This window comes from Salvelinus fontinalis, chromosome 38 (genome assembly GCF_029448725.1).
Source record: "Salvelinus fontinalis isolate EN_2023a chromosome 38, ASM2944872v1, whole genome shotgun sequence".
NCBI lineage: Eukaryota > Metazoa > Chordata > Actinopteri > Salmoniformes > Salmonidae > Salvelinus > Salvelinus fontinalis.
The window spans coordinates 8486402-8512440 of NC_074702.1; the positions used below are offsets into that span (position 1 = coordinate 8486402).

At 56.0% G+C, this 26039-nt stretch overlaps 1 protein-coding gene across 1 annotated transcript in view; it reads left to right on the forward strand.

Annotated features, from left to right (window-relative positions):
* The window catches only part of LOC129837884 (microfibrillar-associated protein 5-like), a 72706-nt gene that overhangs the window by 978 nt on the left and 45689 nt on the right, over positions 1–26039 (forward strand). The window lies entirely within an intron of this gene.

A 26039-nucleotide genomic window follows, 5' to 3' on the forward strand; every position in this document is an offset into this window, starting at 1 on the left:
GTGAGTGAGGTGTCTGTCTCTACCCTACCACCTGGTGAGTGATGTGTCTGTCTCTACCCTACCACCTTGTGAGTGAGGTCTGTCTCTACCCTACCACCTGGTAAGTGAGGTGTCTGTCTCTACCCTACCGCCTGGTGAGTGACGTCTGTCTCTACCCTACCACCTGGTGAGTGAGGTGTCTGTCTCTACCTTACCACCTTGTGAGTGAGGTGTCTGTCTCTACCCTACCACCTGGTGAGTGACGTCTGTCTCTACCCTACCACCTGGTGAGTGAGGTGTCTGTCTCTACCCTACCACCTGGTGAGTGAGGTGTCTGTCTCTACCCTACCGCCTGGTGAGTGAGATCTGTCTCTACCCTACCACCTGGTGAGTGAGGTGTCTGTCTCTACCCTACCACCTGGTGAGTGAGGTGTCTGTCTCTACCCTACCACCTGGTGAGTGAGGTGTCTGTCTCTACCCTACCACCTGGTGAGTGAGGTGTCCGTCTCTACCCTACCACCTGGTGAGTGAGGTGTCTGTCTCTACCCTACCACCTGGTGAGTGAGGTGTCTCTCTACCCTACCACCTGGTGAGTGAGGTGTCTGTCTCTACCCTACCACCTGGTGAGTGAGGTGTCTGTCTCTACCCTACCACCTGGTGAGTGAGGTGTCTGTCTCTACCCTACCACCTGGTGAGTGAGGTGTCTGTCTCTACCCTACCACCTGGTGAGTGAGGTGTCTGTCTCTACCCTACCACCTGGTGAGTGAGGTGTCTGTCTCTACCCTACCACCTGGTGAGTGATGTGTCTGTCTCTACCCTACCACCTTGTGAGTGAGGTCTGTCTCTACCCTACCACCTGGTAAGTGAGGTGTCTGTCTCTACCCTACCACCTGGTGAGTGAGGTGTCTGTCTCTACCCTACCACCTGGTGAGTGAGGTGTCTGTCTCTACCCTACCGCCTGGTGAGTGAGGTGTCTGTCTCTACCCTACCACCTGGTGAGTGAGGTGTCTGTCTCTACCCTACCACCTGGTGAGTGAGGTGTCTGTCTCTACCCTACCACCTGGTGAGTGATGTGTCTGTCTCTACCCTACCACCTTGTGAGTGAGGTCTGTCTCTACCCTACCACCTGGTAAGTGAGGTGTCTGTCTCTACCCTACCACCTGGTGAGTGAGGTGTCTGTCTCTACCCTACCACCTGGTGAGTGAGGTGTCTGTCTCTACCCTACCGCCTGGTGAGTGAGGTGTCTGTCTCTACCCTACCACCTGGTGAGTGAGGTGTCTGTCTCTACCCTACCACCTGGTGAGTGAGGTCTGTCTCTACCCTACCACCTGGTGAGTGAGGTGTCTGTCTCTACCCTACCACCTGGTGAGTGAGGTCTGTCTTTACCCTACCGCCTGGTGAGTGAGGTCTGTCTCTACCCTACCGCCTGGTGAGTGAGGTGTCTGTCTCTACCCTACCGCCTGGTGAGTGAGGTGTCTGTCTCTACCCTACCACCTGGTGAGTGAGGTCTGTCTCTACCCTACCGCCTGGTGAGTGAGGTGTCTGTCTCTACCCTACCGCCTGGTGAGTGAGGTCTGTCTCTACCCTACCGCCTGGTGAGTGAGGTGTCTGTCTCTACCCTACCGCCTGGTGAGTGAGGTCTGTCTCTACCCTACCGCCTGGTGAGTGAGGTCTGTCTCTACCCTACCGCCTGGTGAGTGAGGTGTCTGTCTCTACCCTACCGCCTGGTGAGTGAGGTCTGTCTCTACCCTACCACCTGGTGAGTGAGGTGTCTGTCTCTACCCTACCGCCTGGTGAGTGAGGTCTGTCTCTACCCTACCGCCTGGTGAGTGAGGTCTGTCTCTACCCTACCGCCTGGTGAGTGAGGTGTCTGTCTCTACCCTACCGCCTGGTGAGTGAGGTGTCTGTCTCTACCCTACCACCTGGTGAGTGAGATCTGTCTCTACCCTACCACCTGGTGAGTGAGATCTGTCTCTACCTTACCACCTTGTGAGTGAGGTGTCTGTCTCTACCCTACCACCTGGTGAGTGACGTCTGTCTCTACCCTACCACCTGGTGAGTGAGGTGTCTGTCTCTACCCTACCACCTGGTGAGTGAGGTGTCTGTCTCTACCCTACCGCCTGGTGAGTGAGATCTGTCTCTACCCTACCACCTGGTGAGTGAGGTGTCTGTCTCTACCCTACCACCTGGTGAGTGAGGTGTCTGTCTCTACCCTACCACCTGGTGAGTGAGGTGTCTGTCTCTACCCTACCACCTGGTGAGTGAGGTGTCCGTCTCTACCCTACCACCTGGTGAGTGAGGTGTCTGTCTCTACCCTACCACCTGGTGAGTGAGGTGTCTCTCTACCCTACCACCTGGTGAGTGAGGTGTCTGTCTCTACCCTACCACCTGGTGAGTGAGGTGTCTGTCTCTACCCTACCACCTGGTGAGTGAGGTGTCTGTCTCTACCCTACCACCTGGTGAGTGAGGTGTCTGTCTCTACCCTACCACCTGGTGAGTGAGGTGTCTGTCTCTACCCTACCACCTGGTGAGTGAGGTGTCTGTCTCTACCCTACCACCTGGTGAGTGATGTGTCTGTCTCTACCCTACCACCTTGTGAGTGAGGTCTGTCTCTACCCTACCACCTGGTAAGTGACGTCTGTCTCTACCCTACCACCCGGTGAGTGAGGTGTCTGTCTCTACCTTACCACCTTGTGAGTGAGGTGTCTGTCTCTACCCTACCACCTGGTGAGTGAGGTGTCTGTCTCTACCCTACCACCTGGTGAGTGATGTGTCTGTCTCTACCCTACCACCTTGTGAGTGAGGTCTGTCTCTACCCTACCGCCTGGTGAGTGACGTCTGTCTCTACCCTACCACCCGGTGAGTGAGGTGTCTGTCTCTACCTTACCACCTTGTGAGTGAGGTGTCTGTCTCTACCCTACCACCTGGTGAGTGACGTCTGTCTCTACCCTACCACCTGGTGAGTGAGGTGTCTGTCTCTACCCTACCACCTGGTGAGTGAGGTGTCTGTCTCTACCCTACCGCCTGGTGAGTGAGATCTGTCTCTACCCTACCACCTGGTGAGTGAGGTGTCTGTCTCTACCCTACCACCTGGTGAGTGAGGTGTCTGTCTCTACCCTACCACCTGGTGAGTGAGGTGTCTGTCTCTACCCTACCACCTGGTGAGTGAGGTGTCCGTCTCTACCCTACCACCTGGTGAGTGAGGTGTCTGTCTCTACCCTACCACCTGGTGAGTGAGGTGTCTGTCTCTACCCTACCACCTGGTGAGTGAGGTGTCTGTCTCTACCCTACCACCTGGTGAGTGAGGTGTCTGTCTCTACCCTACCACCTGGTGAGTGAGGTGTCTGTCTCTACCCTACCACCTGGTGAGTGAGGTGTCTGTCTCTACCCTACCACCTGGTGAGTGAGGTGTCTGTCTCTACCCTACCACCTGGTGAGTGAGGTGTCTGTCTCTACCCTACCACCTGGTGAGTGATGTGTCTGTCTCTACCCTACCACCTTGTGAGTGAGGTCTGTCTCTACCCTACCACCTGGTAAGTGAGGTGTCTGTCTCTACCCTACCACCTGGTGAGTGAGGTGTCTGTCTCTACCCTACCACCTGGTGAGTGAGGTGTCTGTCTCTACCCTACCGCCTGGTGAGTGAGGTGTCTGTCTCTACCCTACCACCTGGTGAGTGAGGTGTCTGTCTCTACCCTACCACCTGGTGAGTGAGGTGTCTGTCTCTACCCTACCACCTGGTGAGTGATGTGTCTGTCTCTACCCTACCACCTTGTGAGTGAGGTCTGTCTCTACCCTACCACCTGGTAAGTGAGGTGTCTGTCTCTACCCTACCACCTGGTGAGTGAGGTGTCTGTCTCTACCCTACCACCTGGTGAGTGAGGTGTCTGTCTCTACCCTACCGCCTGGTGAGTGAGGTGTCTGTCTCTACCCTACCACCTGGTGAGTGAGGTGTCTGTCTCTACCCTACCACCTGGTGAGTGAGGTGTCTGTCTCTACCCTACCACCTGGTGAGTGAGGTGTCTGTCTCTACCCTACCACCTGGTGAGTGAGGTCTGTCTTTACCCTACCGCCTGGTGAGTGAGGTCTGTCTCTACCCTACCGCCTGGTGAGTGAGGTCTGTCTCTACCCTACCGCCTGGTGAGTGAGGTGTCTGTCTCTACCCTACCGCCTGGTGAGTGAGGTCTGTCTCTACCCTACCACCTGGTGAGTGAGGTGTCTGTCTCTACCCTACCGCCTGGTGAGTGAGGTCTGTCTCTACCCTACCGCCTGGTGAGTGAGGTCTGTCTCTACCCTACCGCCTGGTGAGTGAGGTGTCTGTCTCTACCCTACCGCCTGGTGAGTGAGGTGTCTGTCTCTACCCTACCACCTGGTGAGTGAGATCTGTCTCTACCCTACCACCTGGTGAGTGAGTTGTCTGTCTCTACCCTACCACCTGGTGAGTGAGGTGTCTGTCTCTACCCTACCACCTGGTGAGTGAGGTGTCTGTCTCTACTCTACCACCTGGTGACTGAGGTGTCCGTCTCTACCCTACCACCTGGTGAGTGAGGAGTCTGTCTCTACCCTACCACCGGGTGAGTGATGTGTCCGTCTCTACCCTACCACCTGGTGAGTGAGGTGTCCGTCTCTACCCTACCACCTGGTGAGTGAGGTGTCTGTCTCTACCCTACCACCTGGTGAGTGATGTGTCCGTCTCTACCCTACCACCTGGTGAGTGATGTCTGTCTCTACCCTACCACCTGGTGAGTGAGGTGTCTGTCTCTACCCTACCACCTGGTGAGTGAGGTGTCTGTCTCTACCCTACCACCTGGTGAGTGATGTGTCCGTCTCTACCCTACCACCTGGTGAGTGAGGTGTCTGTCTCTACCCTACCACCTGGTGAGTGATGTGTCTGTCTCTACCCTACCACCTGGTGAGTGAGGTGTCTGTCTCTACCCTACCACCTGGTGAGTGAGGTGTCCGTCTCTACCCTACCACCTGGTGAGTGAGGTGTCTGTCTCTACCCTACCACCTGGTGAGTGATGTGTCCGTCTCTACCCTACCACCTGGTGAGTGAGGTGTCTGTCTCTACCCTACCACCTGGTGAGTGATGTGTCTGTCTCTACCCTACCACCTGGTGAGTGAGGTGTCTGTCTCTACCCTACCGCCTGGTGAGTGAGGTGTCTGTCTCTACCCTACCACCTGGTGAGTGAGGTGTCTGTCTCTTCCCTACCACCTGGTGAGTGAGGTCTGTCTCTACCCTACCACCTTGTGAGTGAGGTGTCTGTCTCTACCCTACCACCTGGTGAGTGAGGTGTCTGTCTCTACCCTACCACCTGGTGAGTGAGGTGTCTGTCTCTACCCTACCGCCTGGTGAGTGACGTCTGTCTCTACCCTACCACCTGGTGAGTGAGGTGTCTGTCTCTACCTTACCACCTTGTGAGTGACATCTGTCTCTACCCTACCACCTGGTGAGTGAGGTCTGTCTCTACCCTACCACCTGGTGAGTGAGGTGTCTGTCTCTACCCTACCGCCTGGTGAGTGACGTCTGTCTCTACCCTACCACCTGGTGAGTGAGGTGTCTGTCTCTACCTTACCACCTTGTGAGTGAGGTGTCTGTCTCTACCCTACCACCTGGTGAGTGACGTCTGTCTCTACCCTAGCACCTGGTGAGTGAGGTGTCTGTCTCTACCCTACCACCTGGTGAGTGAGGTGTCTGTCTCTACCCTACCACCTGGTGAGTGAGGTGTCTGTCTCTACCCTACCACCTGGTGAGTGAGGTGTCTGTCTCTACCCTACCACCTGGTGAGTGAGGTGTCTGTCTCTACCCTACCACCTGGTGAGTGATGTGTCTGTCTCTACCCTACCACCTGGTGAGTGAGGTGTCTGTCTCTACCCTACCACCTGGTGAGTGAAGTGTCTGTCTCTACCCTACCACCTGGTGAGTGAGGTGTCTGTCTCTACCCTACCACCTGGTGAGTGAGGTGTCCGTCTCTACCCTACCACCTGGTGAGTGAGGTGTCCGTCTCTACCCTACCACCTGGTGAGTGAGGTGTCTGTCTCTACCCTACCACCTGGTGAGTGAGGTGTCTGTCTCTACCCTACCACCTGGTGAGTGAGGTGTCCGTCTCTACCCTACCACCTGGTGAGTGAGGTGTCTGTCTCTACCCTACCACCTGGTGAGTGATGTGTCCGTCTCTACCCTATCACCTGGTGAGTGAGGTGTCTGTCTCTACCCTACCACCTGGTGAGTGATGTGTCCGTCTCTACCCTACCACCTGGTGAGTGAGGTGTCTGTCTCTACCCTACCACCTGGTGAGTGATGTGTCTGTCTCTACCCTACCACCTGGTGAGTGAGGTGTCTGTCTCTTCCCTACCACCTGGTGAGTGAGGTCTGTCTCTACCCTACCACCTTGTGAGTGAGGGGTCTGTCTCTACCCTACCACCTGGTGAGTGAGGTGTCTGTCTCTACCCTACCACCTGGTGAGTGAGGTGTCTGTCTCTACCCTACCGCCTGGTGAGTGACGTCTGTCTCTACCCTACCACCTGGTGAGTGAGGTGTCTGTCTCTACCTTACCACCTTGTGAGTGACATCTGTCTCTACCCTACCACCTGGTGAGTGAGGTCTGTCTCTACCCTACCACCTGGTGAGTGAGGTGTCTGTCTCTACCCTACCGCCTGGTGAGTGACGTCTGTCTCTACCCTACCACCTGGTGAGTGAGGTGTCTGTCTCTACCCTACCACCTGGTGAGTGAGGTGTCTGTCTCTACCCTACCACCTGGTTAGTGAGGTCTGTCTCTACCCTACCACCTGGTGAGTGAGGTGTCTGTCTATTCCCTACCACCTGGTGAGTGAGGTGTCTGTCTCTACCCTACCACCTGGTGAGTGAGGTGCCTGTCTCTACCCTACCACCTGGTGAGTGAGGTGTCTGTCTCTACCCTACCGCCTGGTGAGTGAGGTCTGTCTCTACCCTACCGCCTGGTGAGTGAGGTCTGTCTCTACCCTACCACCTGGTGAGTGAGGTGTCTGTCTCTACCCTACCACCTGGTGAGTGAGGTGTCTGTCTCTACCCTACCACCTGGTGAGTGAGGTGTCTGCCTCTACCCTACCACCTGGTGAGTGAGGTGTCTGTCTCTACCCTACCACCTGGTGAGTGAGGTGTCCGTCTCTACCCTACCACCTGGTGAGTGAGGTGTCTGTCTCTACCCTACCACCTGGTGAGTGAGGTGTCTGTCTCTACCCTACCACCTGGTGAGTGAGGTGTCTGTCTCTACCCTACCACCTGGTGAGTGATGTGTCCGTCTCTACCCTACCACCTGGTGAGTGAGGTGTCTGTCTCTACCCTACCACCTGGTGAGTGAGGTGTCTGTCTCTACCCTACCACCTGGTGAGTGAGGTGTCTGTCTCTACCCTACCACCTGGTGAGTGAGGTGTCTGTCTCTACCCTACCACCTGGTGAGTGAGGTGTCTGTCTCTACCCTACCACCTGGTGAGTGATGTCTGTCTCTACCCTACCACCTGGTGAGTGAGGTCTGTCTCTACCCTACCACCTGGTGAGTGATGTCTGTCTCTACCCTACCACCTGGTGAGTGAGGTCTGTCTCTACCCTACCACCTAGTGAGTGAGGTGTCTGTCTCTACCCTACCACCTGGTGAGTGAGGTGTCTGTCTCTACCCTACCACCTGGTGAGTGATGTCTGTCTCTACCCTACCACCTGGTGAGTTAGGTCTGTCTCTACCCTACCACCTTGTGAGTGAGATGTCTGTCTCTACCCTACCACCTGGTGAGTGAGGTGTCTGTCTCTACCCTACCACCTGGTGAGTGAGGTGTCTGTCTCTACCCTACCGCCTGGTGAGTGACGTCTGTCTCTACCCTACCACCTGGTGAGTGAGGTGTCTGTCTCTACCTTACCACCTTGTGAGTGACATCTGTCTCTACCCTACCACCTGGTGAGTGAGGTCTGTCTCTACCCTACCGCCTGGTGAGTGAGGTGTCTGTCTCTACCCTACCGCCTGGTGAGTGACGTCTGTCTCTACCCTACCACCTGGTGAGTGAGGTGTCTGTCTCTACCTTACCACCTGGTGAGTGAGGTGTCTGTCTCTTCCCTACCACCTGGTGAGTGACGTCTGTCTCTACCCTACCACCTGGTGAGTGACGTCTGTCTCTACCCTACCACCTGGTGAGTGAGGTGTCTGTCTCTACCCTACCACCTGGTGAGTGAGGTGTCTGTCTCTACCCTACCACCTGGTGAGTGAGGTGTCTGTCTCTACCCTACCACCTGGTGAGTGAGGTGTCTGTCTCTACCCTACCACCTGGTGAGTGAGGTGTCTGTCTCTACCCTACCACCTGGTGAGTGAGGTGTCTGTCTCTACCCTACCACCTGGTGAGTGAGGTGTCTGTCTCTACCCTACCACCTGGTGAGTGAGGTGTCTGTCTCTACCCTACCACCTGGTGAGTGAGGTGTCTGTCTCTACCCTACCACCTGGTGAGTGAGGTGTCTGTCTCTACCCTACCACCTGGTGAGTGAGGTGTCTGTCTCTACCCTACCACCTGGTGAGTGAGCTGTCTGTCTCTACCCTACCACCTGGTGAGTGAGGTCTGTCTCTACCCTACCACCTGGTGAGTGAGGTCTGTCTCTACCCTACAACCTGGTGAGTGAGGTGTCTGTCTCTACCCTACCGCCTGGTTAGTGAGGTGTCTGTCTCTACCCTACCACCTGGTGAGTGAGGTGTCTGTCTCTACCCTACCACCTGGTGAGTGAGGTCTGTCTCTACCCTACCGCCTGGTGAGTGAGGTCTGTCTCTACCCTACCGCCTGGTGAGTGAGGTGTCTGTCTCTACCCTACCGCCTGGTGAGTGAGGTCTGTCTCTACCCGACCGCCTGGTGAGTGAGATCTGTCTCTACCCTACCACCTGGTGAGTGAGGTGTCTGTCTCTACCCTACCGCCTGGTGAGTGAGGTGTCTGTCTCTACCCTACCACCTGGTGAGTGAGGTGTCTGTCTCTACCCTACCACCTGGTGAGTGAGGTCTGTCTCTACCCTACCGCCTGGTGAGTGAGGTCTGTCTCTACCCTACCGCCTGGTGAGTGGGGTGTCTGTCTCTACCCTACCGCCTGGTGAGTGAGGTGTCTGTCTCTACCCTACCGCCTGGTGAGTGAGGTCTGTCTCTACCCTACCGCCTGGTGAGTGGGGTGTCTGTCTCTACCCTACCGCCTGGTGAGTGAGGTGTCTGTCTCTACCCTACCACCTGGTGAGTGAGGTGTCTGTCTCTACCCTACCACCTGGTGAGTGAGGTGTCTGTCTCTACCCTACCACCTGGTGAGTGAGGTGTCTGTCTCTACCCTACCACCTGGTGAGTGATGTCTGTCTCTACCCTACCACCTGGTGAGTGAGGTCTGTCTCTACCCTACCACCTGGTGAGTGATGTCTGTCTCTACCCTACCACCTGGTGAGTGAGGTCTGTCTCTACCCTACCACCTAGTGAGTGAGGTGTCTGTCTCTACCCTACCACCTGGTGAGTGAGGTGTCTGTCTCTACCCTACCACCTGGTGAGTGATGTCTGTCTCTACCCTACCACCTGGTGAGTGAGGTCTGTCTCTACCCTACCACCTTGTGAGTGAGATGTCTGTCTCTACCCTACCACCTGGTGAGTGAGGTGTCTGTCTCTACCCTACCACCTGGTGAGTGAGGTGTCTGTCTCTACCCTACCGCCTGGTGAGTGACGTCTGTCTCTACCCTACCACCTGGTGAGTGAGGTGTCTGTCTCTACCTTACCACCTTGTGAGTGACATCTGTCTCTACCCTACCACCTGGTGAGTGAGGTCTGTCTCTACCCTACCACCTGGTGAGTGAGGTGTCTGTCTCTACCCTACCACCTGGTGAGTGAGGTGTCTGTCTCTACCCTACCACCTGGTGAGTGAGGTGTCTGTCTCTACCCTACCACCTGGTGAGTGAGCTGTCTGTCTCTACCCTACCACCTGGTGAGTGAGGTCTGTCTCTACCCTACCACCTGGTGAGTGAGGTCTGTCTCTACCCTACAACCTGGTGAGTGAGGTGTCTGTCTCTACCCTACCGCCTGGTTAGTGAGGTGTCTGTCTCTACCCTACCACCTGGTGAGTGAGGTGTCTGTCTCTACCCTACCACCTGGTGAGTGAGGTCTGTCTCTACCCTACCGCCTGGTGAGTGAGGTCTGTCTCTACCCTACCGCCTGGTGAGTGAGGTGTCTGTCTCTACCCTACCGCCTGGTGAGTGAGGTCTGTCTCTACCCGACCGCCTGGTGAGTGAGATCTGTCTCTACCCTACCACCTGGTGAGTGAGGTGTCTGTCTCTACCCTACCGCCTGGTGAGTGAGGTGTCTGTCTCTACCCTACCACCTGGTGAGTGAGGTGTCTGTCTCTACCCTACCACCTGGTGAGTGAGGTCTGTCTCTACCCTACCGCCTGGTGAGTGAGGTCTGTCTCTACCCTACCGCCTGGTGAGTGGGGTGTCTGTCTCTACCCTACCGCCTGGTGAGTGAGGTGTCTGTCTCTACCCTACCGCCTGGTGAGTGAGGTCTGTCTCTACCCTACCGCCTGGTGAGTGGGGTGTCTGTCTCTACCCTACCGCCTGGTGAGTGAGGTGTCTGTCTCTACCCTACCACCTGGTGAGTGAGGTGTCTGTCTCTACCCTACCACCTGGTGAGTGAGGTGTCTGTCTCTACCCTACCACCTGGTGAGTGAGGTGTCTGTCTCTACCCTACCACCTGGTGAGTGATGTCTGTCTCTACCCTACCACCTGGTGAGTGAGGTCTGTCTCTACCCTACCACCTGGTGAGTGATGTCTGTCTCTACCCTACCACCTGGTGAGTGAGGTCTGTCTCTACCCTACCACCTAGTGAGTGAGGTGTCTGTCTCTACCCTACCACCTGGTGAGTGAGGTGTCTGTCTCTACCCTACCACCTGGTGAGTGATGTCTGTCTCTACCCTACCACCTGGTGAGTGAGGTCTGTCTCTACCCTACCACCTTGTGAGTGAGATGTCTGTCTCTACCCTACCACCTGGTGAGTGAGGTGTCTGTCTCTACCCTACCACCTGGTGAGTGAGGTGTCTGTCTCTACCCTACCGCCTGGTGAGTGACGTCTGTCTCTACCCTACCACCTGGTGAGTGAGGTGTCTGTCTCTACCTTACCACCTTGTGAGTGACATCTGTCTCTACCCTACCACCTGGTGAGTGAGGTCTGTCTCTACCCTACCGCCTGGTGAGTGAGGTGTCTGTCTCTACCCTACCGCCTGGTGAGTGACGTCTGTCTCTACCCTACCACCTGGTGAGTGAGGTGTCTGTCTCTACCTTACCACCTGGTGAGTGAGGTGTCTGTCTCTACCCTACCACCTGGTGAGTGACGTCTGTCTCTACCCTACCACCTGGTGAGTGACGTCTGTCTCTACCCTACCACCTGGTGAGTGAGGTGTCTGTCTCTACCCTACCACCTGGTGAGTGAGGTGTCTGTCTCTACCCTACCACCTGGTGAGTGAGGTGTCTGTCTCTACCCTACCACCTGGTGAGTGAGGTGTCTGTCTCTACCCTACCACCTGGTGAGTGAGGTGTCTGTCTCTACCCTACCACCTGGTGAGTGAGGTGTCTGTCTCTACCCTACCACCTGGTGAGTGAGGTGTCTGTCTCTACCCTACCACCTGGTGAGTGAGGTGTCTGTCTCTACCCTACCACCTGGTGAGTGAGGTGTCTGTCTCTACCCTACCACCTGGTGAGTGAGGTGTCTGTCTCTACCCTACCACCTGGTGAGTGAGGTGTCTGTCTCTACCCTACCACCTGGTGAGTGAGGTGTCTGTCTCTACCCTACCACCTGGTGAGTGAGGTCTGTCTCTACCCTACCACCTGGTGAGTGAGGTCTGTCTCTACCCTACAACCTGGTGAGTGAGGTGTCTGTCTCTACCCTACCGCCTGGTTAGTGAGGTGTCTGTCTCTACCCTACCACCTGGTGAGTGAGGTGTCTGTCTCTACCCTACCACCTGGTGAGTGAGGTCTGTCTCTACCCTACCGCCTGGTGAGTGAGGTCTGTCTCTACCCTACCGCCTGGTGAGTGAGGTGTCTGTCTCTACCCTACCGCCTGGTGAGTGAGGTCTGTCTCTACCCGACCGCCTGGTGAGTGAGATCTGTCTCTACCCTACCACCTGGTGAGTGAGGTGTCTGTCTCTACCCTACCGCCTGGTGAGTGAGGTGTCTGTCTCTACCCTACCACCTGGTGAGTGAGGTGTCTGTCTCTACCCTACCACCTGGTGAGTGAGGTCTGTCTCTACCCTACCGCCTGGTGAGTGAGGTCTGTCTCTACCCTACCGCCTGGTGAGTGGGGTGTCTGTCTCTACCCTACCGCCTGGTGAGTGAGGTGTCTGTCTCTACCCTACCGCCTGGTGAGTGAGATCTGTCTCTACCCTACCACCTGGTGAGTGAGGTGTCTGTCTCTACCCTACCACCTGGTGAGTGAGGTGTCTGTCTCTACCCTACCGCCTGGTGAGTGAGGTGTCTGTCTCTACCCTACCACCTGGTGAGTGAGATCTGTCTCTACCCTACCACCTGGTGAGTGATGTGTCCGTCTCTACCCTACCACCTGGTGAGTGATGTCTGTCTCTTCCCTACCACCTGGTGAGTGAGGTCTGTCTCTACCCTACCACCTTGTGAGTGAGGTGTCTGTCTCTACCCTACCACCTGGTGAGTGAGGAGTCTGTCTCTACCCTACCACCTGGTGAGTGAGGTGTCTGTCTCTACCCTACCACCTGGTGAGTGAGGTGTCCGTCTCTACCCTACCACCTGGTGAGTGAGGTGTCTGTCTCTACCCTACCACCTGGTGAGTGAGGTGTCTGTCTCTACCCTACCACCTGGTGAGTGATGTGTCCGTCTCTACCCTACCACCTGGTGAGTGATGTCTGTCTCTTCCCTACCACCTGGTGAGTGAGGTCTGTCTCTACCCTACCACCTTGTGAGTGAGGTGTCTGTCTCTACCCTACCACCTGGTGAGTGAGGAGTCTGTCTCTACCCTACCACCTGGTGAGTGAGGTGTCTGTCTCTACCCTACCGCCTGGTGAGTGAGATCTGTCTCTACCCTACCACCTGGTGAGTGAGGTGTCTGTCTCTACCCTACCACCTGGTGAGTGAGGTGTCTGTCTCTACCCTACCACCTGGTGAGTGAGGTGTCTGTCTCTACCCTACCACCTGGTGAGTGATGTCTGTCTCTTCCCTACCACCTGGTGAGTGAGGTCTGTCTCTACCCTACCACCTTGTGAGTGAGGTGTCTGTCTCTACCCTACCACCTGGTGAGTGAGGTGTCTGTCTCTACCCTACCACCTGGTGAGTGAGGTGTCTGTCTCTACCCTACCGCCTGGTGAGTGAGATCTGTCTCTACCCTACCACCTGGTGAGTGAGGTGTCCGTCTCTACCCTACCACCTGGTGAGTGAGGTGTCTGTCTCTACCCTACCACCTGGTGAGTGATGTCTGTCTCTTCCCTACCACCTGGTGAGTGAGGTCTGTCTCTACCCTACCACCTTGTGAGTGAGGTGTCTGTCTCTACCCTACCACCTGGTGAGTGAGGTGTCTGTCTCTACCCTACCACCTGGTGAGTGAGGTGTCTGTCTCTACCCTACCACCTGGTGAGTGAGGTGTCTGTCTCTACCCTACCACCTGGTGAGTGAGGTGTCCGTCTCTACCCTACCACCTGGTGAGTGAGGTGTCTGTTTCTACCCTACCACCTGGTGAGTGAGGTGTCTGTCTCTACCCTACCACCTGGTGAGTGAGGTGTCCGTCTCTACCCTACCACCTGGTGAGTGAGGTGTCTGTCTCTACCCTACCACCTGGTGAGTGAGGTGTCTGTCTCTACCCTACCACCTGGTGAGTGAGGTGTCCGTCTCTACCCTACCACCTGGTGAGTGAGGTGTCTGTCTCTACCCTACCACCTGGTGAGTGAGGTGTCTGTCTCTACCCTACCACCTGGTGAGAGAGGTGTCTGTCTCTACCCTACCACCTGGTGAGTGATGTGTCCGTCTCTACCCTACCACCTGGTGAGTGATGTCTGTCTCTTCCCTACCACCTGGTGAGTGAGGTCTGTCTCTACCCTACCACCTTGTGAGTGAGGTGTCTGTCTCTACCCTACCGCATGGTGAGTGAGGTGTCTGTCTCTACCCTACCACCTGGTGAGTGAGGTGTCTGTCTCTACCCTACCGCCTGGTGAGTGACGTCTGTCTCTACCCTACCACCTGGTGAGTGAGGTGTCTGTCTCTACCTTACCACCTTGTGAGTTACATCTGTCTCTACCCTACCACCTGGTGAGTGAGGTCTGTCTCTACCCTACCACCTGGTGAGTGAGGTGTCTGTCTCTACCCTACCGCCTGGTGAGTGACGTCTGTCTCTACCCTACCACCTGGTGAGTGAGGTGTCTGTCTCTACCCTACCACCTGGTGAGTGAGGTGTCTGTCTCTACCCTACCACCTGGTGAGTGAGGTGTCTGTCTCTACCCTACCACCTGGTGAGTGAGGTGTCTGTCTCTACCCTACCACCTGGTGAGTGAGGTGTCTGTCTCTACCCTACCACCTGGTGAGTGAGATGTCTGTCTCTACCCTACCACCTGGTGAGTGAGGTGTCTGTCTCTACCCTACCACCTGGTGAGTGAGGTGTCTGTCTCTACCCTACCACCTGGTGAGTGAGGTGTCTGTCTCTACCCTACCACCTGGTGAGTGAGGTGTCTGTCTCTACCCTACCACCTGGTGAGTGAGGTGTCTGTCTCTACCCTACCACCTGGTGAGTGAGGTCTGTCTCTACCCTTCCACCTGGTGAGTGAGGTGTCTGTCTCTACCCTACCACCTGGTGAGTGAGGTGTCTGTCTCTACCCTACCGCCTGGTGAGTGAGGTGTCTGTCTCTACCCTACCACCTGGTGAGTGAGGTGTCTGTCTCTAACCTACCACCTGGTGAGTGAGGTCTGTCTCTACCCTACCGCCTGGTGAGTGAGGTCTGTCTCTACCCTACCACCTGGTGAGTGAGGTGTCTGTCTCTACCCTACCGCCTGGTGAGTGAGGTCTGTCTCTACCCTACCGCCTGGTGAGTGAGATCTGTCTCTACCCTACCACCTGGTGAGTGAGGTGTCTGTCTCTACCCTACCACCTGGTGAGTGAGGTCTGTCTCTACCCTACCACCTGGTGAGTGAGGTGTCTGTCTCTACCCTACCACCTGGTGAGTGAGGTCTGTCTCTACCCTACCACCTGGTGAGTGAGGTGTCTGTCTCTACCCTACCACCTGGTGAGTGAGGTCTGTCTCTACCCTACCACCTGGTGAGTGAGGTGTCTGTCTCTACCCTACCACCTGGTGAGTGAGGTGTCTGTCTCTACCCTACCACCTGGTGAGTGAGGTCTGTCTCTACCCTACCACCTGGTGAGTGAGGTGTCTGTCTCTACCCTACCACCTGGTGAGTGAGGTGTCTGTCTCTACCCTACCGCCTGGTGAGTGAGATCTGTCTCTATCCTACCACCTGGTGAGTGAGGTGTCTGTCTCTACCCTACCACCTGGTGAGTGAGGTCTGTCTCTACCCTACCACCTGGTGAGTGAGGTCTGTCTCTACCCTACCACCTGGTGAGTGAGGTGTCTGTCTCTACCCTACCACCTGGTGAGTGAGGTGTCTGTCTCTACCCTACCACCTGGTGAGTGAGGTGTCTGTCTCTACCCTACCACCTGGTGAGTGAGGTGTCTGTCTCTACCCTACCACCTGGTGAGTGAGGTGTCTGTCTCTACCCTACCGCCTGGTGAGTGAGGTCTGTCTCTACCCTACCACCTGGTGAGTGAGGTGTCTGTCTCTACCCTACCACCTGGTGAGTGAGGTCTGTCTCTACCCTACCACCTGGTGAGTGAGGTCTGTCTCTACCCTACCACCTGGTGAGTGAGGTGTCTGTCTCTACCCTACCACCTGGTGAGTGAGGTGTCTGTCTCTACCCTACCACCTGGTGAGTGAGGTGTCTGTCTCTACCCTACCACCTGGTGAGTGAGGTGTCTGTCTCTACCCTACCACCTGGTGAGTGAGGTGTCTGTCTCTACCCTACCGCCTGGTTAGTGAGGTGTCTGTCTCTACCCTACCACCTGGTGAGTGAGGTGTCTGTCTCTACCCTACCACCTGGTGAGTGAGGTCTGTCTCTACCCTACCGCCTGGTGAGTGAGGTCTGTCTCTACCCTACCGCCTGGTGAGTGAGGTGTCTGTCTCTACCCTACCGCCTGGTGAGTGAGGTCTGTCTCTACCCGACCGCCTGGTGAGTGAGATCTGTCTCTACCCTACCACCTGGTGAGTGAGGTGTCTGTCTCTACCCTACCACCTGGTGAGAGAGGTGTCTGTCTCTACCCTACCACCTGGTGAGTGATGTGTCCGTCTCTACCCTACCACCTGGTGAGTGATGTCTGTCTCTTCCCTACCACCTGGTGAGTGAGGTCTGTCTCTACCCTACCACCTTGTGAGTGAGGTGTCTGTCTCTACCCTACCACCTGGTGAGTGAGGTGTCTGTCTCTACCCTACCACCTGGTGAGTGAGGTGTCTGTCTCTACCCTACCGCCTGGTGAGTGACGTCTGTCTCTACCCTACCACCTGGTGAGTGAGGTGTCTGTCTCTACCCTGCCACCTTGTGAGTGACATCTGTCTCTACCCTACCACCTGGTGAGTGAGGTCTGTCTCTACCCTACCACCTGGTGAGTGAGGTGTCTGTCTCTACCCTACCGCCTGGTGAGTGACGTCTGTCTCTACCCTTCCACCTGGTGAGTGAGGTGTCTGTCTCTACCTTACCACCTTGTGAGTGAGGTGTCTGTCTCTACCCTACCACCTGGTGAGTGACGTCTGTCTCTACCCTAGCACCTGGTGAGTGAGGTGTCTGTCTCTACCCTACCACCTGGTGAGTGAGGTGTCTGTCTCTACCCTACCACCTGGTGAGTGAGGTGTCTGTCTCTACCCTACCACCTGGTGAGTGAGGTGTCTGTCTCTACCCTACCACCTGGTGAGTGAGGTGTCTGTCTCTACCCTACCACCTGGTGAGTGAGGTGTCTGTCTCTACCCTACCACCTGGTGAGTGAGGTGTCTGTCTCTACCCTACCACCTGGTGAGTGATGTGTCTGTCTCTACCCTACCACCTGGTGAGTGAGGTGTCTGTCTCTACCCTACCACCTGGTGAGTGAGGTGTCTGTCTCTACCCTACCACCTGGTGAGTGAGGTGTCTGTCTCTACCCTACCACCTGGTGAGTGAGGTGTCTGTCTCTACCCTACCACCTGGTGAGTGAGGTGTCTGTCTCTACCCTACCACCTGGTGAGTGAGGTCTGTCTCTACCCTACCACCTGGTGAGTGAGGTGTCTGTCTCTACCCTACCACCTGGTGAGTGAGGTGTCTGTCTCTACCCTACCGCCTGGTGAGTGAGGTGTCTGTCTCTACCCTACCACCTGGTGAGTGAGGTGTCTGTCTCTACCCTACCACCTGGTGAGTGAGGTCTGTCTCTACCCTACCGCCTGGTGAGTGAGGTCTGTCTCTACCCTACCACCTGGTGAGTGAGGTGTCTGTCTCTACTCTACCGCCTGGTGAGTGAGGTCTGTCTCTACCCTACCGCCTGGTGAGTGAGATCTGTCTCTACCCTACCACCTGGTGAGTGAGGTGTCTGTCTCTACCCTACCACCTGGTGAGTGAGGTGTCTGTCTCTACCCTACCACCCTGTGAGTGAGGTGTCTGTCTCTACCCTACCACCTAGTTAGTGAGGTCTGTCTCTACCTTACCACCTGGTGAGTGAGGTGTCTGTCTCTACCCTACCACCTGGTGAGTGAGGTGTCTGTCTCTACCCTACCAACTGGTGAGTGAGGTGCCTGTCTCTACCCTACCACCTGGTGAGTGAGGTGTCTGTCTCTACCCTACCACCTGGTGAGTGAGGTGTCTGTCTCTACCCTACCACCTGGTGAGTGAGGTGTCTGTCTCTACCCTACCACCTGGTGAGTGAGGTGTCTGTCTCTACCCTACCAACTGGTGAGTGAGGTGCCTGTCTCTACCCTACCACCTGGTGAGTGAGGTGTCTGTCTCTACCCTACCGCCTGGTGAGTGACGTCTGTCTCTACCCTACCACCTGGTGAGTGAGGTGTCTGTCTCTACCCTACCACCTGGTGTGTGAGGTGTCTGTCTCTACCCTACCACCTGGTGAGTGAGGTGTCTGTCTCTACCCTACCACCTGGTGAGTGAGGTGTCTGTCTCTACCCTACCACCTGGTGAGTGAGGTGTCTGTCTCTACCCTACCACCTGGTGAGTGAGGTGTCTGTCTCTACCCTACCACCTGGTGAGTGAGGTGTCTGTCTCTACCCTACCACCTGGTGAGTGAGGTGTCTGTCTCTACCCTACCACCTGGTGAGTGAGGTGTCTGTCTCTACCCTACCACCTGGTGAGTGAGGTGTCCGTCTCTACCCTACCACCTGGTGAGTGAGGTGTCTGTCTCTACCCTACCACCTGGTGAGTGAGGTGTCTGTCTCTACCCTACCACCTGGTGAGTGATGTGTCCGTCTCTACCCTACCACCTGGTGAGTGAGGTGTCTGTCTCTACCCTACCACCTGGTGAGTGAGGTGTCTGTCTCTACCCTACCACCTGGTGAGTGAGGTGTCTGTCTCTACCCTACCACCTGGTGAGTGAGGTGTCTGTCTCTACCCTACCACCTGGTGAGTGAGGTGTCTGTCTCTACCCTACCACCTGGTGAGTGATGTGTCCGTCTATACCCTACCACCTGGTGAGTGAGGTGTCTGTCTCTACCCTACCACCTGGTGAGTGAGGTGTCTGTCTCTACCCTACCACCTGGTGAGTGATGTGTCCGTCTCTACCCTACCACCTGGTGAGTGAGGTGTCTGTCTCTACCCTACCACCTGGTGAGTGATGTGTCTGTCTCTACCCTACCACCTGGTGAGTGATGTGTCTGTCTCTACCATACCACCTGGTGAGTGAGGTGTCTGTCTCTACCCTACCACCTGGTGAGTGAGGTGTCTGTCTCTACCCTACCACCTGGTGAGTGAGGTGTCTGTCTCTACCCTACCACCTGGTGAGTGATGTGTCTGTCTCTACCCTACCACCTGGTGAGTGAGGTGTCTGTCTCTACCCTACCACCTGGTGAGTGAGGTGTCTGTCTCTACCCTACCACCTGGTGAGTGATGTCTGTCTCTACCCTACCACCTGGTGAGTGAGGTCTGTCTCTACCCTACCACCTTGTGAGTGAGGTGTCTGTCTCTACCCTACCACCTGGTGAGTGAGGTGTCTGTCTCTACCCTACCACCTGGTGAGTGAGGTGTCTGTCTCTACCCTACCGCCTGGTGAGTGACGTCTGTCTCTACCCTACCACCTGGTGTGTGAGGTGTCTGTCTCTACCTTACCACCTTGTGAGTGACATCTGTCTCTACCCTACCACCTGGTGAGTGAGGTCTGTCTCTACCCTACCACCTGGTGAGTGAGGTGTCTGTCTCTACCCTACCGCCTGGTGAGTGACGTCTGTCTCTACCCTACAGCCTGGTGAGTGAGGTGTCTGTCTCTACCGTACCACCTTGTGAGTGAGGTGTCTGTCTCTACCCTACCACCTGGTGAGTGACGTCTGTCTCTACCCTACCACCTGGTGAGTGACGTCTGTCTCTACCCTACCACCTGGTGAGTGACGTCTGTCTCTACCCTACCACCTGGTGAGTGAGGTGTCTGTCTCTACCCTACCACCTGGTGAGTGAGGTGTCTGTCTCTACCCTACCACCTGGTGAGTGAGGTGTCTGTCTCTACCCTACCACCTGGTGAGTGAGGTGTCTGTCTCTACCCTACCACCTGGTGAGTGAGGTGTCTGTCTCTACCCTACCACCTGGTGAGTGAGGTGTCTGTCTCTACCCTACCACCTGGTGAGTGAGGTGTCTGTCTCTACCCTACCACCTGGTGAGTGAGGTGTCTGTCTCTACCCTACCACCTGGTGAGTGAGGTGTCTGTCTCTACCCTACCACCTGGTGAGTGAGGTGTCTGTCTCTACCCTACCGCCTGGTGAGTGAGGTGTCTGTCTCTACCCTACCACCTGGTGAGTGAGGTCTGTCTCTACCCTACCACCTGGTGAGTGAGGTCTGTCTCTACCCTACCACCTGGTGAGTGAGGTGTCTGTCTCTACCCTACCACCTGGTGATTGAGGTGTCTGTCTCTACCCTACCGCCTGGTTAGTGAGGTGTCTGTCTCTACCCTACCACCTGGTGAGTGAGGTGTCTGTCTCTACCCTACCACCTGGTGAGTGAGGTCTGTCTCTACCCTACCGCCTGGTGAGTGAGGTCTGTCTCTACCCTACCGCCTGGTGAGTGAGGTGTCTGTCTCTACCCTACCGCCTGGTGAGTGAGGTCTGTCTCTACCCGACCGCCTGGTGAGTGAGATCTGTCTCTACCCTACCACCTGGTGAGTGAGATCTGTCTCTACCCTACCGCCTGGTGAGTGAGGTGTCTGTCTCTACCCTACCACCTGGTGAGTGAGGTGTCTGTCACTACCCTACCACCTGGTGAGTGAGGTCTGTCTCTACCCTACCGCCTGGTGAGTGAGGTCTGTCTCTACCCTACCGCCTGGTGAGTGAGGTGTCTGTCTCTACCCTACCGCCTGGTGAGTGAGGTGTCTGTCTCTACCCTACCACCTGGTGAGTGAGATCTGTCTCTACCCTACCACCTGGTGAGTGAGGTGTCTGTCTCTACCCTACCACCTGGTGAGTGAGGTGTCTGTCTCTACCCTACCACCTGGTGACTGAGGTGTCCGTCTCTACCCTGCCACCTGGTGAGTGAGGTGTCTGTCTCTACCCTACCACCTGGTGAGTGAAGAGTCTGTCTCTACCCTACCACCTGGTGAGTGATGTGTCCGTCTCTACCCTACCACCTGGTGAGTGAGGTGTCCGTCTCTACCCTACCACCTGGTGAGTGAGGTGTCTGTCTCTACCCTACCACCTGGTGAGTGAGGTGTCTGTCTCTACCCTACCACCTGGTGAGTGAGGTGTCCGTCTCTACCCTACCACCTGGTGAGTGAGGTGTCTGTCTCTACCCTACCACCTGGTGAGTGATGTGTCCGTCTCTACCCTACCACCTGGTGAGTGAGGTGTCTGTCTCTACCCTACCACCTGGTGAGTGATGTGTCCGTCTCTACCCTACCACCTGGTGAGTGAGGTCTGTCTCTACCCTACCACCTGGTGAGTGACGTCTGTCTCTACCCTACCACCTGGTGAGTGAGGTGTCTGTCTCTACCCTACCACCTGGTGAGTGAGGTGTCTGTCTCTACCCTACCACCTGGTGAGTGAGGTGTCTGTCTCTACCCTACCACCTGGTGAGTGAGGTGTCTGTCTCTACCCTACCACCTGGTGAGTGAGGTGTCTGTCTCTACCCTACCACCTGGTGAGTGAGGTGTCTGTCTCTACCCTACCACCTGGTGAGTGAGGTGTCTGTCTCTACCCTACCACCTGGTGAGTGAGGTGTCTGTCTCTACCCTACCACCTGGTGAGTGAGGTGTCTGTCTCTACCCTATCACCTGGTGAGTGAGGTCTGTCTCTACTCTACCACCTGGTGAGTGAGGTCTGTCTCTACCCTACCACCTGGTGAGTGAGGTGTCTGTCTCTACCCTACCACCTGGTGATTGAGGTGTCTGTCTCTACCCTACCGCCTGGTTAGTGAGGTGTCTGTCTCTACCCTACCACCTGGTGAGTGAGGTGTCTGTCTCTACCCTACCACCTGGTGAGTGAGGTCTGTCTCTACCCTACCGCCTGGTGAGTGAGGTCTGTCTCTACCCTACCGCCTGGTGAGTGAGATCTGTCTCTACCCGACCGCCTGGTGAGTGAGATCTGTCTCTACCCTACCACCTGGTGAGTGAGGTGTCTGTCTCTACCCTACCGCCTGGTGAGTGAGGTGTCTGTCTCTACCCTAACACCTGGTGAGTGAGGTGTCTGTCTCTACCCTACCACCTGGTGAGTGAGGTCTGTCTCTACCCTACCGCCTGGTGAGTGAGGTCTGTCTCTACCCTACCGCCTGGTGAGTGAGGTGTCTGTCTCTACCCTACCGCCTGGTGAGTGAGGTGTCTGTCTCTACCCTACCACCTGTTGAGTGAGATCTGTCTCTACCCTACCACCTGGTGAGTGAGGTGTCTGTCTCTACCCTACCACCTGGTGAGTGAGGTGTCTGTCTCTACCCTACCACCTGGTGACTGAGGTGTCCGTCTCTACCCTGCCACCTGGTGAGTGAGGTGTCTGTCTCTACCCTACCACCTGGTGAGTGAAGAGTCTGTCTCTACCCTACCACCTGGTGAGTGATGTGTCCGTCTCTACCCTACCACCTGGTGAGTGAGGTGTCCGTCTCTACCCTACCACCTGGTGAGTGAGGTGTCTGTCTCTACCCTACCACCTGGTGAGTGAGGTGTCTGTCTCTACCCTACCACCTGGTGAGTGAGGTGTCTGTCTCTACCCTACCACCTGGTGAGTGAGGTGTCTGTCTCTACCCTACCACCTGGTGAGTGATGTGTCCGTCTCTACCCTACCACCTGGTGAGTGAGGTGTCTGTCTCTACCCTACCACCTGGTGAGTGATGTGTCCGTCTCTACCCTACCACCTGGTGAGTGAGGTCTGTCTCTACCCTACCACCTGGTGAGTGACGTCTGTCTCTACCCTACCACCTGGTGAGTGAGGTGTCTGTCTCTACCCTACCACCTGGTGAGTGAGGTGTCTGTCTCTACCCTACCACCTGGTGAGTGAGGTGTCTGTCTCTACCCTACCACCTGGTGAGTGAGGTGTCTGTCTCTACCCTACCACCTGGTGAGTGAGGTGTCTGTCTCTACCCTACCACCTGGTGAGTGAGGTGTCTGTCTCTACCTTACCACCTGGTGAGTGAGGTGTCTGTCTCTACCCTACCACCTGGTGAGTGAGGTGTCTGTCTCTACCCTACCACCTGGTGAGTGAGGTGTCTGTCTCTACCCTACCACCTGGTGAGTGAGGTGTCTGTCTCTACCCTACCACCTGGTGAGTGAGGTGTCTGTCTCTACCCTACCACCTGGTGAGTGAGGTCTGTCTCTACTCTACCACCTGGTGAGTGAGGTCTGTCTCTACCCTACCACCTGGTGAGTGAGGTGTCTGTCTCTACCCTACCACCTGGTGATTGAGGTGTCTGTCTCTACCCTACCGCCTGGTTAGTGAGGTGTCTGTCTCTACCCTACCACCTGGTGAGTGAGGTGTCTGTCTCTACCTTACCACCTGGTGAGTGAGGTGTCTGTCTCTACCCTACCACCTGGTGAGTGAGGTGTCTGTCTCTACCCTACCACCTGGTGAGTGAGGTGTCTGTCTCTACCCTACCACCTGGTGAGTGAGGTGTCTGTCTCTACCCTACCACCTGGTGAGTGAGGTGTCTGTCTCTACCCTACCACCTGGTGAGTGAGGTCTGTCTCTACTCTACCACCTGGTGAGTGAGGTCTGTCTCTACCCTACCACCTGGTGAGTGAGGTGTCTGTCTCTACCCTACCACCTGGTGATTGAGGTGTCTGTCTCTACCCTACCGCCTGGTTAGTGAGGTGTCTGTCTCTACCCTACCACCTGGTGAGTGAGGTGTCTGTCTCTACCCTACCACCTGGTGAGTGAGGTCTGTCTCTACCCTACCGCCTGGTGAGTGAGGTCTGTCTCTACCCTACCGCCTGGTGAGTGAGGTGTCTGTCTCTACCCTACCGCCTGGTGAGTGAGGTCTGTCTCTACCCGACCGCCTGGTGAGTGAGATCTGTCTCTACCCTACCACCTGGTGAGTGAGGTGTCTGTCTCTACCCTACCGCCTGGTGAGTGAGGTGTCTGTCTCTACCCTACCACCTGGTGAGTGAGGTGTCTGTCTCTACCCTACCACCTGGTGAGTGAGGTCTGTCTCTACCCTACCGCCTGGTGAGTGAGGTCTGTCTCTACCCTACCGCCTGGTGAGTGAGGTGTCTGTCTCTACCCTACCGCCTGGTGAGTGAGGTGTCTGTCTCTACCCTACCACCTGGTGAGTGAGATCTGTCTCTACCCTACCACCTGGTGAGTGAGGTGTCTGTCTCTACCCTACCACCTGGTGAGTGAGGTGTCTGTCTCTACCCTACCACCTGGTGACTGAGGTGTCCGTCTCTACCCTGCCACCTGGTGAGTGAGGTGTCTGTCTCTACCCTACCACCTGGTGAGTGAAGAGTCTGTCTCTACCCTACCACCTGGTGAGTGATGTGTCCGTCTCTACCCTACCACCTGGTGAGTGAGGTGTCCGTCTCTACCCTACCACCTGGTGAGTGAGGTGTCTGTCTCTACCCTACCACCTGGTGAGTGAGGTGTCTGTCTCTACCCTACCACCTGGTGAGTGAGGTGTCTGTCTCTACCCTACCACCTGGTGAGTGAGGTGTCTGTCTCTACCCTACCACCTGGTGAGTGATGAGTCCGTCTCTACCCTACCACCTGGTGAGTGAGGTGTCTGTCTCTACCCTACCACCTGGTGAGTGATGTGTCCGTCTCTACCCTACCACCTGGTGAGTGAGGTGTCTGTCTCTACCCTACCACCTGGTGAGTGAGGTGTCTGTCTCTACCCTACCACCTGGTGAGTGAGGTGTCTGTCTCTACCCTACCACCTGGTGAGTGAGGTGTCTGTCTCTACCCTACCACCTGGTGAGTGATGTGTCTGTCTCTACCCTACCACCTGGTGAGTGAGGTGTCTGTCTCTACCCTACCACCTGGTGAGTGAGGTGTCTGTCTCTACCCTACCACCTGGTGAGTGATGTCTGTCTCTACCCTACCACCTGGTGAGTGAGGTCTGTCTCCACCCTACCACCTTGTGAGTGAGGTGTCTGTCTCTACCCTACCACCTGGTGAGTGATGTGTCTGTCTCTACCCTACCACCTGGTGAGTGAGGTGTCTGTCTCTACCCTACCACCTGGTGAGTGAGGTGTCTGTCTCTACCCTACCACCTGGTGAGTGATGTCTGTCTCTACCCTACCACCTGGTGAGTGAGGTCTGTCTCTACCCTACCACCTTGTGAGTGAGGTGTCTGTCTCTACCCTACCACCTGGTGAGTGAGGTGTCTGTCTCTACCCTACCGCCTGGTGAGTGACATCTGTCTCTACCCTACCACCTGGTGAGTGAGGTCTGTCTCTACCCTACCACCTGGTGAGTGAGGTCTGTCTCTACCCTACCACCTGGTGAGTGAGGTGTCTGTCTCTACCCTACCGCCTGGTGAGGACGTCCGTCTCTACCCTACCACCTGGTGAGTGAGGTGTCTGTCTCTACCCTACCACCTGGTGAGTGATGTCTGTCTCTACCCTACCACCTGGTGAGTGAGGTCTGTCTCTACCCTACCACCTTGTGAGTGAGGTGTCTGTCTCTACCCTACCACCTGGTGAGTGAGGTGTCTGTCTCTACCCTACCGCCTGGTGAGTGACATCTGTCTCTACCCTACCACCTGGTGAGTGAGGTCTGTCTCTACCCTACCACCTGGTGAGTGAGGTGTCTGTCTCTACCCTACCACCTGGTGAGTGAGGTGTCTGTCTCTACCCTACCACCTGGTGAGTGAGGTGTCTGTCTCTACCCTACCACCTGGTGAGTGATGTGTCCGTCTCTACCCTACCACATGGTGAGTGAGGTGTCTGTCTCTACCCTACCACCTGGTGAGTGATGTGTCCGTCTCTACCCTACCACCTGGTGAGTGAGGTGTCTGTCTCTATCCTACCACCTGGTGAGTGATGTGTCTGTCTCTACCCTACCACCTGGTGAGTGAGGTGTCTGTCTCTACCCTACCACCTGGTGAGTGAGGTGTCTGTCTCTACCCTACCACCTGGTGAGTGATGTCTGTCTCTACCCTACCACCTGGTGAGTGAGGTCTGTCTCTACCCTACCACCTTGTGAGTGAGATGTCTGTCTCTACCCTACCACCTGGTGAGTGAGGTGTCTGTCTCTACCCTACCACCTGGTGAGTGAGGTGTCTGTCTCTACCCTACCGCCTGGTGAGTGACGTCTGTCTCTACCCTACCACCTGGTGAGTGAGGTGTCTGTCTCTACCTTACCACCTTGTGAGTGATGTGTCTGTCTCTACCCTAC